Source organism: Silurus aristotelis (genome assembly GCF_946808225.1).
Source record: "Silurus aristotelis genome assembly, chromosome: 19".
In the NCBI taxonomy this organism is placed as follows: Eukaryota; Metazoa; Chordata; class Actinopteri; order Siluriformes; family Siluridae; genus Silurus; species Silurus aristotelis.
The window spans coordinates 3,218,151-3,229,598 of NC_139592.1; positions in this window are offsets into that span (position 1 = coordinate 3,218,151).

An 11,448-nucleotide genomic window follows, 5' to 3' on the forward strand; every position below is an offset into this window, starting at 1 on the left:
CCTCCTTCCTTCTCTTCCCTTTTTCTCTCTTTTTCTCGCTCTCACAGTAGGGGTTTCGCTCGACTTTGAAGTCGAGCTCTCTGAATTCGACACGCTGAACCCTAAAGGGTTTCGATCAGAGACGTTTTTAAGCACACATGAGACACAGCTCACTGACTTCTGCCTGCTGCTTCAGCCAACAACAGCAACGGTTCTCAATTTCTCGAATGTTCTCCAACGAATTCATAACCACTCGGTGTGACAAAAAAGCAAACACATTTGCACTCTGACTGTCGAGATAAAAAACCTTTAAAGACTTCAAAGTATCCTGAAGCACAGAAAATATTCCTTTTGGATGGCTGATACGGGGAATATAGTAAAATGTATATATAAAGGGAAATAGGTTTGACAGAACCATAGTGGTTATGTTTTAGTTAGTGATATTTGTGGACATCCATTTTTCATTTTGTCTATAACAGTTCCAGTATTTTGAACAGCAGTGTCTTATTGCATGTTTTCTGTTTAAGTCTATTGTAACCTTGCACCAGCTACCTAATAAAGCCATGACACTGATTTATAATGTGAAATAAGTAGTAGTAGTTTGTTTGCTAGGGTGAAAATGATCACAGTGCAAAAATAAATGTTTGATCCAAATAGAAACCTGGGGAACAATTGTATGGCAGTTCAACATGCCGATGATACACTAGCTGGATTATTAAGTTAAGAAAAATCAAGATTAGTATATAAAATGGTAAATAAAATAATATAATAATAGCTTTAATAAAAATCTGTATTTTTTCTGTATGTTTTGTAATACACAGAAAGGTAATTGTGCTTTATATTTTACAGCACAGTAAAATTCTTTATAGCCAAGCAATGTTAAAAAGCCACGGTCAGCCATGATACAGCACCTCTGGAGCACAGGGGGTTAAGGGCCTTGCGAAAGGGCCCAAGAGTGGCAGCTTGGCGATACTGGGGCTTGAACCCCCAAACTTCTGATTAGTAACCCAGAGCCATAACTACTGCATTAACACCTTCCTACAAAGATAAATTATAGAAAATTGTTGTGCATTTGTCGCTCTAGACAAGGACGTCTGCTAAATGCTGCAAATGTAAACGAAACAGAAATTTTACTTCTCCAACACCAAATTGGTTTTAATTAATCTAAAACTGGGAAATAACATTTTTATGCAAACTTTTGGGATCCACTGAAGTTTGTTGCTTGGGTTAAATTTGTTACCACAGTGCTAAAATTTACTTTGTTTTCCAAAAAGAAACTATTTAGGGAACAAATGTTACATATCTATGCTGTAAAACATAAACAGTACTAAATGTATTGAAAATGTCTCAATTGTTCCGTATGACGTTACTGTGAACATGAAGCTTAGCACATGTTATAATAATCATTGTACAACTTATTGTTCTACTGAGATTACTATTTAAAAAATAAATGCAAATCCAGCTAAGAAAATATTCAATGGCAAAAAATGCATATTAAAGTCCAACCTCCATCTTGGGCTGCGGTTCAGACGCTTGATATTGTGAATCCATGCTGTTTGTTTTTATTTGTGGGAAATATATACTTTTGAATTTGGTGATTAATTTTCAATTGTAGAGATTATTAAATGGTCCAAATATTTCAACTGTTAATAATAAAAATGACAACAATAATAATTAAAAATAATTATTGTTATTATTATTATTAGTAGTGGTAGTAGAAGTAGTAGTATTAATAACAATAAGTATATATCTAAATGTATATTAAAAGTATGTAAGGTGCACATTAAATAAATAAATATTATTATTTATTTATTTAATGTGCACCTTACATACATTTAAGCATTCCTTACATACAGTTAAAGCACATAACGCAATGAACAATTTTAAATAATAAAACACTGTACAATCAATAAGACGTCTCCACACAGTATCACTAATATGCCTGCCTGAAAAGATTTAAAACAAGATCTGAATGTAGAAAAAGAGTCACTGTTGCAAATATCATGAGGAAGTAATTATACAAATAAGGAGCAGCGTAGCTAAAAGCTCGAGATCCCATAAAATCCAAACACATACAAGGAGAACTAAAGAGAATGAGGACAACGATCTTCGAGAAGGAGCATTTAATAAAACTAGGTCAGGTAGATAAGAATTATTCAGGTTATGTAATACCTAATAAACAAAACGCAGGATTCAATATTTCAATATTGGAAATTCAATATGCTGTTTAATGGGAATCCAGTGCAGCTGGAAATATGTGATCCATTGTAGGATCTTTATACAACTTTTAGTTTATTACTGTATAGAAGATGGTAGATGTTACAAAGAATGAATCTCTTTGTGCTCGAGTTTTACTATATTTAACATAAGGTTCTTTGGATAGAAGACTAGAGTAGTTTTTTTTTAACTACGAAACACTTGTGCTTGTGACTTGTTCGCCAAAAATATCGCAAAATGCCTGATTTGATGGTGGAGCCATGCCACACAGCTCTGGGGTCCGAGGTTTGAGCCTGAGCTCTGGTTACTGTGCGCTGTCTCATCTCATATTCTCTCTGTATTTGAGTTTGCTTCCAATGGTTACTCAGGGTTTCCTCCCACTTCCCAAAAACAAACTTATATATGGCTAAGGAACTCCTCTCAGGGCTAGTTCAGCACTTATCAATACAAATAGGTATCACTGTGAAATGGAGTATAAAATGATTGCACTCCTGTTGAAATCTACTATTTAATTCAATTCAGTGTATTTGTGTGGCACTTCATAACTGTCGCAAAGGAGCTTAACAGTAGGCAGAGTGGCAAGGAACCCCTCCCCAGAATTTTTTTACAGGTGTGAAGTATTAAGTGCATTAAAAAGATTTTGAGTAGGAACAGATTTGTGAAGGAGTCTTGGGATAAACACAAGATGGTAAAGTTGTAGTTTAGGGGTTAAAGCTTTGAATCTGAAGGTCATGAGTTCAAATCCCAGCCACATCAAACTGCCACTTGTGGACCCCTGAGCAAGGACCTTAACTTCATAGCTGCTTAGGTGTATAAATAAAGTAAATATAAGTCACTCTGGATAAGGGAGTCTGCCAAATGCCAAAGATTCAATAAATTCTATAAATTCAATCAATTCAATAAACATAGCTTCTTATGATTGCAGCAGCAGCTCTGGAGAAATTAGGTAAAATTATCTACTACAACAAAATTAAAGCTTCGACTATAAACTCAACTGCAAATCTTCAGGGTATCGATGTGTCCATGTGGGATCCTTTCCAACACCAGACATCCAAATGGATTGAGCAAGTCTGGAGGGTAGGAGGAGATACAGCTGTAGAAGTGTCAGAATCTGGCACTGACAATCTCACACACACACACACACACACACACAACTGATGTAGCTGATGCATACTTCCGAGATTTGTGTAGATGTCCGAAAGGGCATGTTTCAAACAGTTGAGGAATGCAAGGTATGAAATCAAGATGTAAGGGATGGTTGATATGGGCATAACACTAAGGTGTATCAGGGGTTGGAGGGGCCACATTCCTCTTTCTTTATCACTTATTTACATCTACTGGAGGAGAGAAGACAAATGCACAACGATTTTCTGTTCATTTCCTGGTTATTATAAGACAGCGCACAGGTTTTTATGAGGGTCGTTATAAACAGTATAAACATACATAAATCTGTTCACAGGCGAGCATTTTTTAAGAAAATGTTTTGCGTTAACGCTTTATCGCGTTCAGATGTAATTTTAGGTGTTTTATAACGGTCAAATTTAGAACGGAGTGCTTAACTTTTTGCGTTTTCTTCGGAACATTGCAAGCTGCATCAGATGCCTTCGTTACTGGATGTTTGTGGGTTGGACCGCAACAATTCCAATATTGTGGTCTATTGTAATCTTGCAACAGCCACCCAATCCAGCCATGAGAATGATTTTAATGCTAGATAAAGATTTTATGCACATTTTCGGGACCTCAAAAGTTTGTAGCTTGGGTGAAATTTGTTCCCACAATGCTAAAATAAATTTTTATCCAAATAGTAAATGTTTTTTTGCCAGTTCAGCATGCCAATGATATGCTAGCTAGATAATTAGTTTGGGAAAAATCAAGCTCTCTATATAATTTATTAATTAAATATACACTGTATAATATAGCATATGCAATAATAATCTTCACCACCACTGGCTTGTGCATTACTTACATTTCTGTAATGTCTTTTGTTCATACTGCTGTACAAAAGCCCAAATAAAAAAAAAAAACCTGTATCGTGTTTTATAAATGTGCATTACAGTGAAATACTTTCTTCACATATCACAGTGATGTTAGGAAGCTTGGGGTCAGAGCTTGGGTCAGCCATGATACAGCACCTCTGGAGCACAGAATGTTAAAAGGGCCCTGCTCAAGGGCCCAAGAGTGGCAGCTTGGCAATACTGGGGATGAAACCCCAGAGATTTAACCACTGAGCTACCACTTCCCTACAAAGAATCTTACAGAAAATTGTGCATTTGTCTTCTCTTTGTCTGTAGATGTGAATAGGGGATAAAGAAAGAGGAATGTGACCCCTCTAAAAGCAAATTGGTCTTATCCAAAAGACAAGAGAAAGAGGGAGTCTGGTGGTTGCACAGGCTCTGCTTGCTGTTATATGTATGTGTTATAAGTTAAGAGATAACTACCTTGTTTCTGGAATGTTCCTCATAACTGAATGTAATTATAAATCTCCTGTCTATTTGCTGTGGTATAAAAGAAATAAAACACTTTGTGATGTGGTGTTTTTGGAAACATTTTCATTTTACCTCAACAACAGCAAGTGGTCAATTCTTTTCTTCTGACAATATGCACTTTATTGCTTCATTGAACAAGGAGAAGCAACATCATGGCACACTGGCACTATTCTAATATACATTTATATGAGCGGATTCAGATTAATTCATTGCTTTAATGGCACTGGGCAGTTCTTAATGTGGTTTGAAGTCACAGAATTCTCTGTTCTGATACTTGTTCTTTTTTTACGGCACCATATTAGGACTAAACTACGTCTAAAAACTCTGTTGGGAGAAAATAATAGTTATAAAAAATTTTTTTATGAAAAATGCTGATTTAAGTACTTCTGGATGAAAAACGTTGTTTGAAGTTTGCTAATGACTAGCTGTGTGAGTGGACAAGGGCTGAAAAAGGTTTGTTCTACCTCCTTAGTTCCAGAACAGAGCAGAATCTCTGATAAATGGTGTGACTAGTTGGGCATTGGTTGAGGATTGGAGGAAGCATGGTGCAGTACAGGATGAGATGAGTGTTGAGAAAGGAGCTGGTCCATATTTGGCTTTGTAGATGAGAGTTAGTGTTTTAAATATGATGTGGGAGCTACCAGGAGTGTAGCAATCAGACGTTGTGGGAGAACTTCTAAAGTTCGAAAACAGGTTGTGGAGCTACAGTACATTGTGGATCAGGTCAGATGTCCCTCAGAGGTAGGCCTATCAGGAGTTACAGCAATCCAGTCCAGGGACCAAACAAGCATCTGAATGCCAGCAAATGGGGAGGAAAACTATGTGTGAGTGAGAGGAAACTCAGCTCTCTCAACGTTCTCTCTACTGCCTCAACTCCACATCCAAATTTTATATCTATGGCCTAAAAAAGGGGAATGAGGGGAAAGCCAGCATTCACACACATGTGCACACACATACAGAGCAAATTTGTCTTGCATTCATCCCCAAAAATGCGTTCCAGCCCGGAGGCTTTGGCATAACACCATGCGGTCTAATTAATAGTGCAGAAAAACCTCTGGTCCACTTCCTGCTCTGTAAGAAACAAATCCCCAGCAATCCATTAAGGCATATTTTAACACCAATTAACTTTATAAAACTCTGGTGGACCTCCTGAATGCACTCACCCACACACTTCTATGAAAATTGTTACAAAACTTGTGTTGCATTATACAATTATATGAATTTCTCTTTCAAGATTTTGATCATGTACATGATCGCTTCCCTTTCAGAGCGTTTTTGTGTAGCAGCTTGTGTAGGTGAATAGATGCCACGCACCAGTCAGAATCACGTTCCAGGTTTCTGCACATGTGCTAATGAAGAATAATGAGCCTTCTGTCAAATAAATGCTGTAACACATGGGAGCCACAGGCACCAGGACGGAGGTGTAAAGGCTCTTTATAACGACTGATCCAAAATGCTCAAGGTTGGGGTCAAAGCGCAGACAGGCACCGAGTGCAAATCTGTATTCACCCTCATGGTTGAAAATCACCAGCACAAAAATAGAACGTTGACTTAAGGATGACTTAAGAGGCTATTGCTCAGCTTATAATACAAATCACACTGGAGTCTCATTTAATGTTTGGATTCATCAAAAAAAATTTTAATCCAAGCAGTGCAAGGGCTCGAAAACATAGTTGCAAAAAAGTATAGTTCGATCGAATAAGGATTTATTTGTGTTCTCACTGCAAATGCTAGTTAAGGATGAAAAATGGATTATCGCAAAAGGAATCCATGACTGGGTTTGTGTGATACAGAATTAGCATCTCAAAAATGTTTAATCCCTTTTAATTCATGAACCAGTAACTCTTTATTCTGTCATTTTATTTAAAGATGTGAAACATTACATGAAAGAATGTAGTTCCTGTTATCACTTGCATTATAACAGCTGGAAACAGCAAATCGCTCTTATTTTATTATTGTTATTTATTTATTTTTTGCTTAATCTTTCTTTACTGTCATTTCTGTCTAGAGAATGATGCTAGTTACTTGGGTTTATCTAAAACATTTCACAAACTGTAAAAGCACCAACACCGGAGACAATATTTACAGCCAGTAGCACTATTTTTATGAATAAGCGAGCGTAAGGATTTGATCGATTTTAGGGCTATATATTCTATTTGTTTATTTTTTTATTGTATGTTTAATTACATTTTGCTACATTTATATGTAACCTAACATATAAAGCTAATTAGGAATTTAAAGCTAAAAACATATGAAGGGGATATAAAGCTATAAAGCATATAAGCTAATTGCTAATTGGGGATAAATACACAAAGTTTACCTATTAAAATTTTTGTTCTATAATTCTTACATTCTGTGAAGCTGCTTTGTCGACTGTGTAAAATGCTATAGAAATAAACAAATTGAATTAAAAAACATATGTTTAATTGTACATTTTACTTAATTTTATTTTTTTTTATTTAATTTAAATTTGTTTCTTTTGGTACAGACAAATGTACAAAGTATCTCTCGATATCATACCGTGTATAATTATGTATGTTACAAAATAACACTGAATTTGATGGACACGAAATTCGAGTTGTTCTGATTGACCCCCACAGTCTGGGGCACAGGTAAACACAGACGTCCTACACTGCCCTCTAGTGTTGATAAAAATGCAGTGCTGCTTCACATGATTTGGTCAAAGATTTGTCAGAGAAAGTGTGAATGTGGTGCACTGGAACATCTCCTTTCCAACATAGTAGCCCTCTCAGGCATGCCGGTTTTTTATGGTGTACTCACACAGTCCTTAGGTCTGCATGTTCTCAAGTAGCACCACCCCACACACACACACAAACACACACACACACACACACACACACACACACACACACACACACACACACACACACACACACACACACACACACACACACACACACACACACACACATGTGTCTAGGTATACACACAGGTGCACTTACACATTTACACAAAGCCTCTCACCTTGAAGCCATCTGGGAGCCACACAGTTTCACAACTTCCACCACAGGGCTGTCTTGTACATTTGTAGAGGGAAAGGAGTTTCAACCTTAATTATAGCCAAACGTGTTGAGTGGGGCTAATGCAGACATTCTACACACACACACACACACACACACACACACACACACACACACACACACACACACACACACACACACACACACACTGAAAGGTGATGACAGCAGTGATGTGAAGCAGTTGTTTCCTGAGCAGTTTGTCCAGATGTGTGTGTATTTCTCTCTCTCTCTCTCTCTCTCTCTCTCTCTCTCTCTCTCTCTCTCTCTCTCTCTCTCTCTCACACACACACACACACACACACACACACACACACACACACACACACACACACACACACAAAGCAATTATCTTGTTCTCTCTCTTTCTTTCCATAACCTTACAATATATCACATAGTAAACACCTGACCATAATGTTTGATTTCTGAACATCCCATTCCACATTTAATCCCTATTTACCATTATAATAACCTTCCACTCTTCTGAGAAGATGTTCCACTAGATTTTGTGGAGATTTGAGTCATGCACAAGGGTGTTAGTAAAGTCAGGTACTGTTGCAGGTGAGGTGAGAAGCCTGTGGTGCACAGGGGATTTGTCATGCTGATGAACAGAAGGGTGTAAAGAAAACGTACTATTGTTGCATGTGGCAACAGTTTGGAGAAGAAATACATATGGCTGGAGAAGTCATCACCAGAAAGCATCCAGTGAGCGGTTCTGTTGCCAGGTTATGAGAGGGGTCTGAGGAAAATGGCGTGTTGAAGAAAACAGGAAGGCTACAATAACTCAAATAACTACACATTACACCCGTGGTGAGCAGAAAAGCATTTCAGAATGTACAAAACCCAAAAGCCTGAAGGGGCGTTTCACTTGTCACGTGTACATTACAGCACGGCACAGTGAAATTCTTGCATAGCTCAGCGATTTTAGGAAGCCAGGATGAGCCATGATATTGTGCCCCTGGAGCACAGAGGGTTAAGGGCTTTGCTCAAGGAGATACTGGGGCTTAAACCCCTGACCTTCTGATCAGGAACCCAGATTAAAATTTGTAAATTGGAAAACAATAAGTATGTAAACAGTCTGGTCTGATTGCCATAATGGAAACATCATGCCCGTTTTTTTTTTTTTTTTTTTTTTTCTAATGGATCTAAATATTGTTTTCAAAGCAGCCAGTAGTTCTGATGTCTAAAAAAATTATTTAAATATTTTATATTATTATTATTTTTTTTTCCCTCTCATTTTCTCTCTAGAGCATGATGAAACATTTCTAAATGTACTGTACCTTTAATTCTTATAGAAGTTTAGAATATAAAAAATTATTATATTCTTTATAATTAATTGATAAAAAATGTATTTTGCTAAACAAATAGTATAATAATTAGCATTAATAATATATAAATATGTATAATATAAATGTATGTAATTATATATTATTATTGTTGTTGTTGTTATTATACCATATAACTATTGATAAATAAAAAAAGTATTATTAAATTACATGTAAATTATATGTAAATATATTTATATAAGTAATAATGGAGAATTTTTATGAAACAAATCTTTTAAAATGAATGCATAATTGAATTAAATATAAACACAAAAGCTCTTAGAATTGTGTCGTCATTACTGTAACAAAATTGACTGTATAAATACTGTAATATAAAATGAGTGTGAAGCTCTGAACTAAAACGCTACATGTTGAAGTACAAATACTTTTTAAACTGTAAACACAAAGTTAGCAGAATTCCAGTAAGAGCCTGGTATGACCTGCTGTCAGCCTGGCACACCGCTGCTCTCGATTAACGTTAGGAGAAACAGACAGGGGCAATATTTTTTGGCTGCGTGTAACAGAATCAACCATGTGGCGTAACGTGTTTAGTGATGGATAGACGTGTGTGTGAGATGCCGAATTGACACGCATTAAGTACTGCATGTTAATGAAAGGCTGTGCGACCAATTCAAACTACCAAACTGACACACACACCTCGCAGCTCATAAATTACACACCTTCTGGCCTTCTGGAGCATGTTTATGTGTGTGTGTGTGTGTGTGTGTGTGTGTGTGTGTGTGTGTGTGTGTGTGAGCATGACAGACTAAGCAGTAAGCACATAGTTTAGCGCCCAAATCAACATCATTTGAAAAGAGTAAAGAATGGAAATATGTATTAAATGTCTGTATAAAAGTTGATAATTACACGTGTCATGTTACATGTAGCTACATCTTCTAATTGTGTGTGTGTGTGTTTGTGTGTGTGTGTGTGTGTGTGTGTGTGTGTGTGTGTGTGTGTGTGTGTGTGTGTGTGTGTTTGTGTAAGATCGAGAGCAAAAGAAAAGGAAAGGGGGCAGAGGTGTTGACAGGCAGGAAGTGAACCACATCAGACATTCTTTAGGAGTGTAAGCCTCGGCTCTTTACCGGACACACCCCTTTCTTCTATCTTTAATGTTCGTTACTTTTATTGTCTTTATTATCCCCTAAAAACCCATTAGAAGTACGCACACACACAAACACTCACACACAGATGGTTTCACTCACTGTGCTGGCATATGTGGGGAGACTCACAGAATTCCCTGGCATCCCCAGCATTCCCCTTGTCGTGGCACCAGGAAGCATCAAAGGCGCCCGGAGTGTAAAGCGTACATGTGGTGACCAGAGGGTGGCACAAAAGGTGGTGGGTAATTGACATTTGATGCTGATGTGAGCTCGGTTTTCCTGTTTGCTTTATAGTGATTTAGGTTTGGATTTTGGGATAAAGTGGAAAAGTGGTTCTAGTGGAAAATAGCAGTGTGTCGTTGGAAGTTGGAGCGACTCAGACGGGCCTCCGATGGTTCGTGTGTTCTACAGCTATAGGATCCAGTAATCTGCAAATCCCTCTAAGGTTCTAATAAGCAACAAACATGGCATGAGTGGCAACAACAGTTTAATAGTTTTTGTCATTTTTTAATGTTAAAATATTTGCTGAGTCTCTGAACATGTGGTGGAGCAAGTTTTTTTTTTTCCATCACAACTATGTTGTTTTTTTTCTCATACGATTGTTGACTCTACAGCAGTATTTTTTGTGTGCATGGTTCAGTCTGGTGAATGAAAATGTTACAAATATTTTCTAGGAACAACAACTGGTCCACAGTCTGGTAGTTCATGACCCACGGTACACCCACAGACTGTAGTTTGTTGGGCTGTAGGTAGAACTCAGTTCCAGTCTTGAGAATTTTTCTTTATTGAATTTCCTCGAACATACTGAAAGATGTACTTAGACTTGGTCACTGGTCTTGGTCTTGGCTGTTGCTCTCAAAAAAGGATGGTCTTATTCTTGACTTAAATTTTTTCTATATGACATCACAGCTGTAAAACTTAAATTGTCAACTAACATGAATTTGATTATTTGCTTTGACCAGGGCCGTTTTTCGCCTTTTTGGGCACCCTATACAAGAAATCATTCACTCCCCCTCCCTATTGCCAACCCCCTTGGCTCCTCCCTCCCACCACAATGCTCCTCCCCTCACACCATACAAATCATTCACAACCTTCCCTAAAAAATAGCATAATAGTAATAGCATAAATCTATATTCCGCTTTTCTTTTCCTCCTTTTTTTTTTTTTTTTTTTTTTTTTTTTTTTTTTTTTTTTTTACTTTTATATGATACTAAACCCCTGATGGCCTTCTCATCATGATGAAACAATTTTAATCCAGATAAACATGGACAACATTCCCTGCCACCGTCTACTTCACTAGC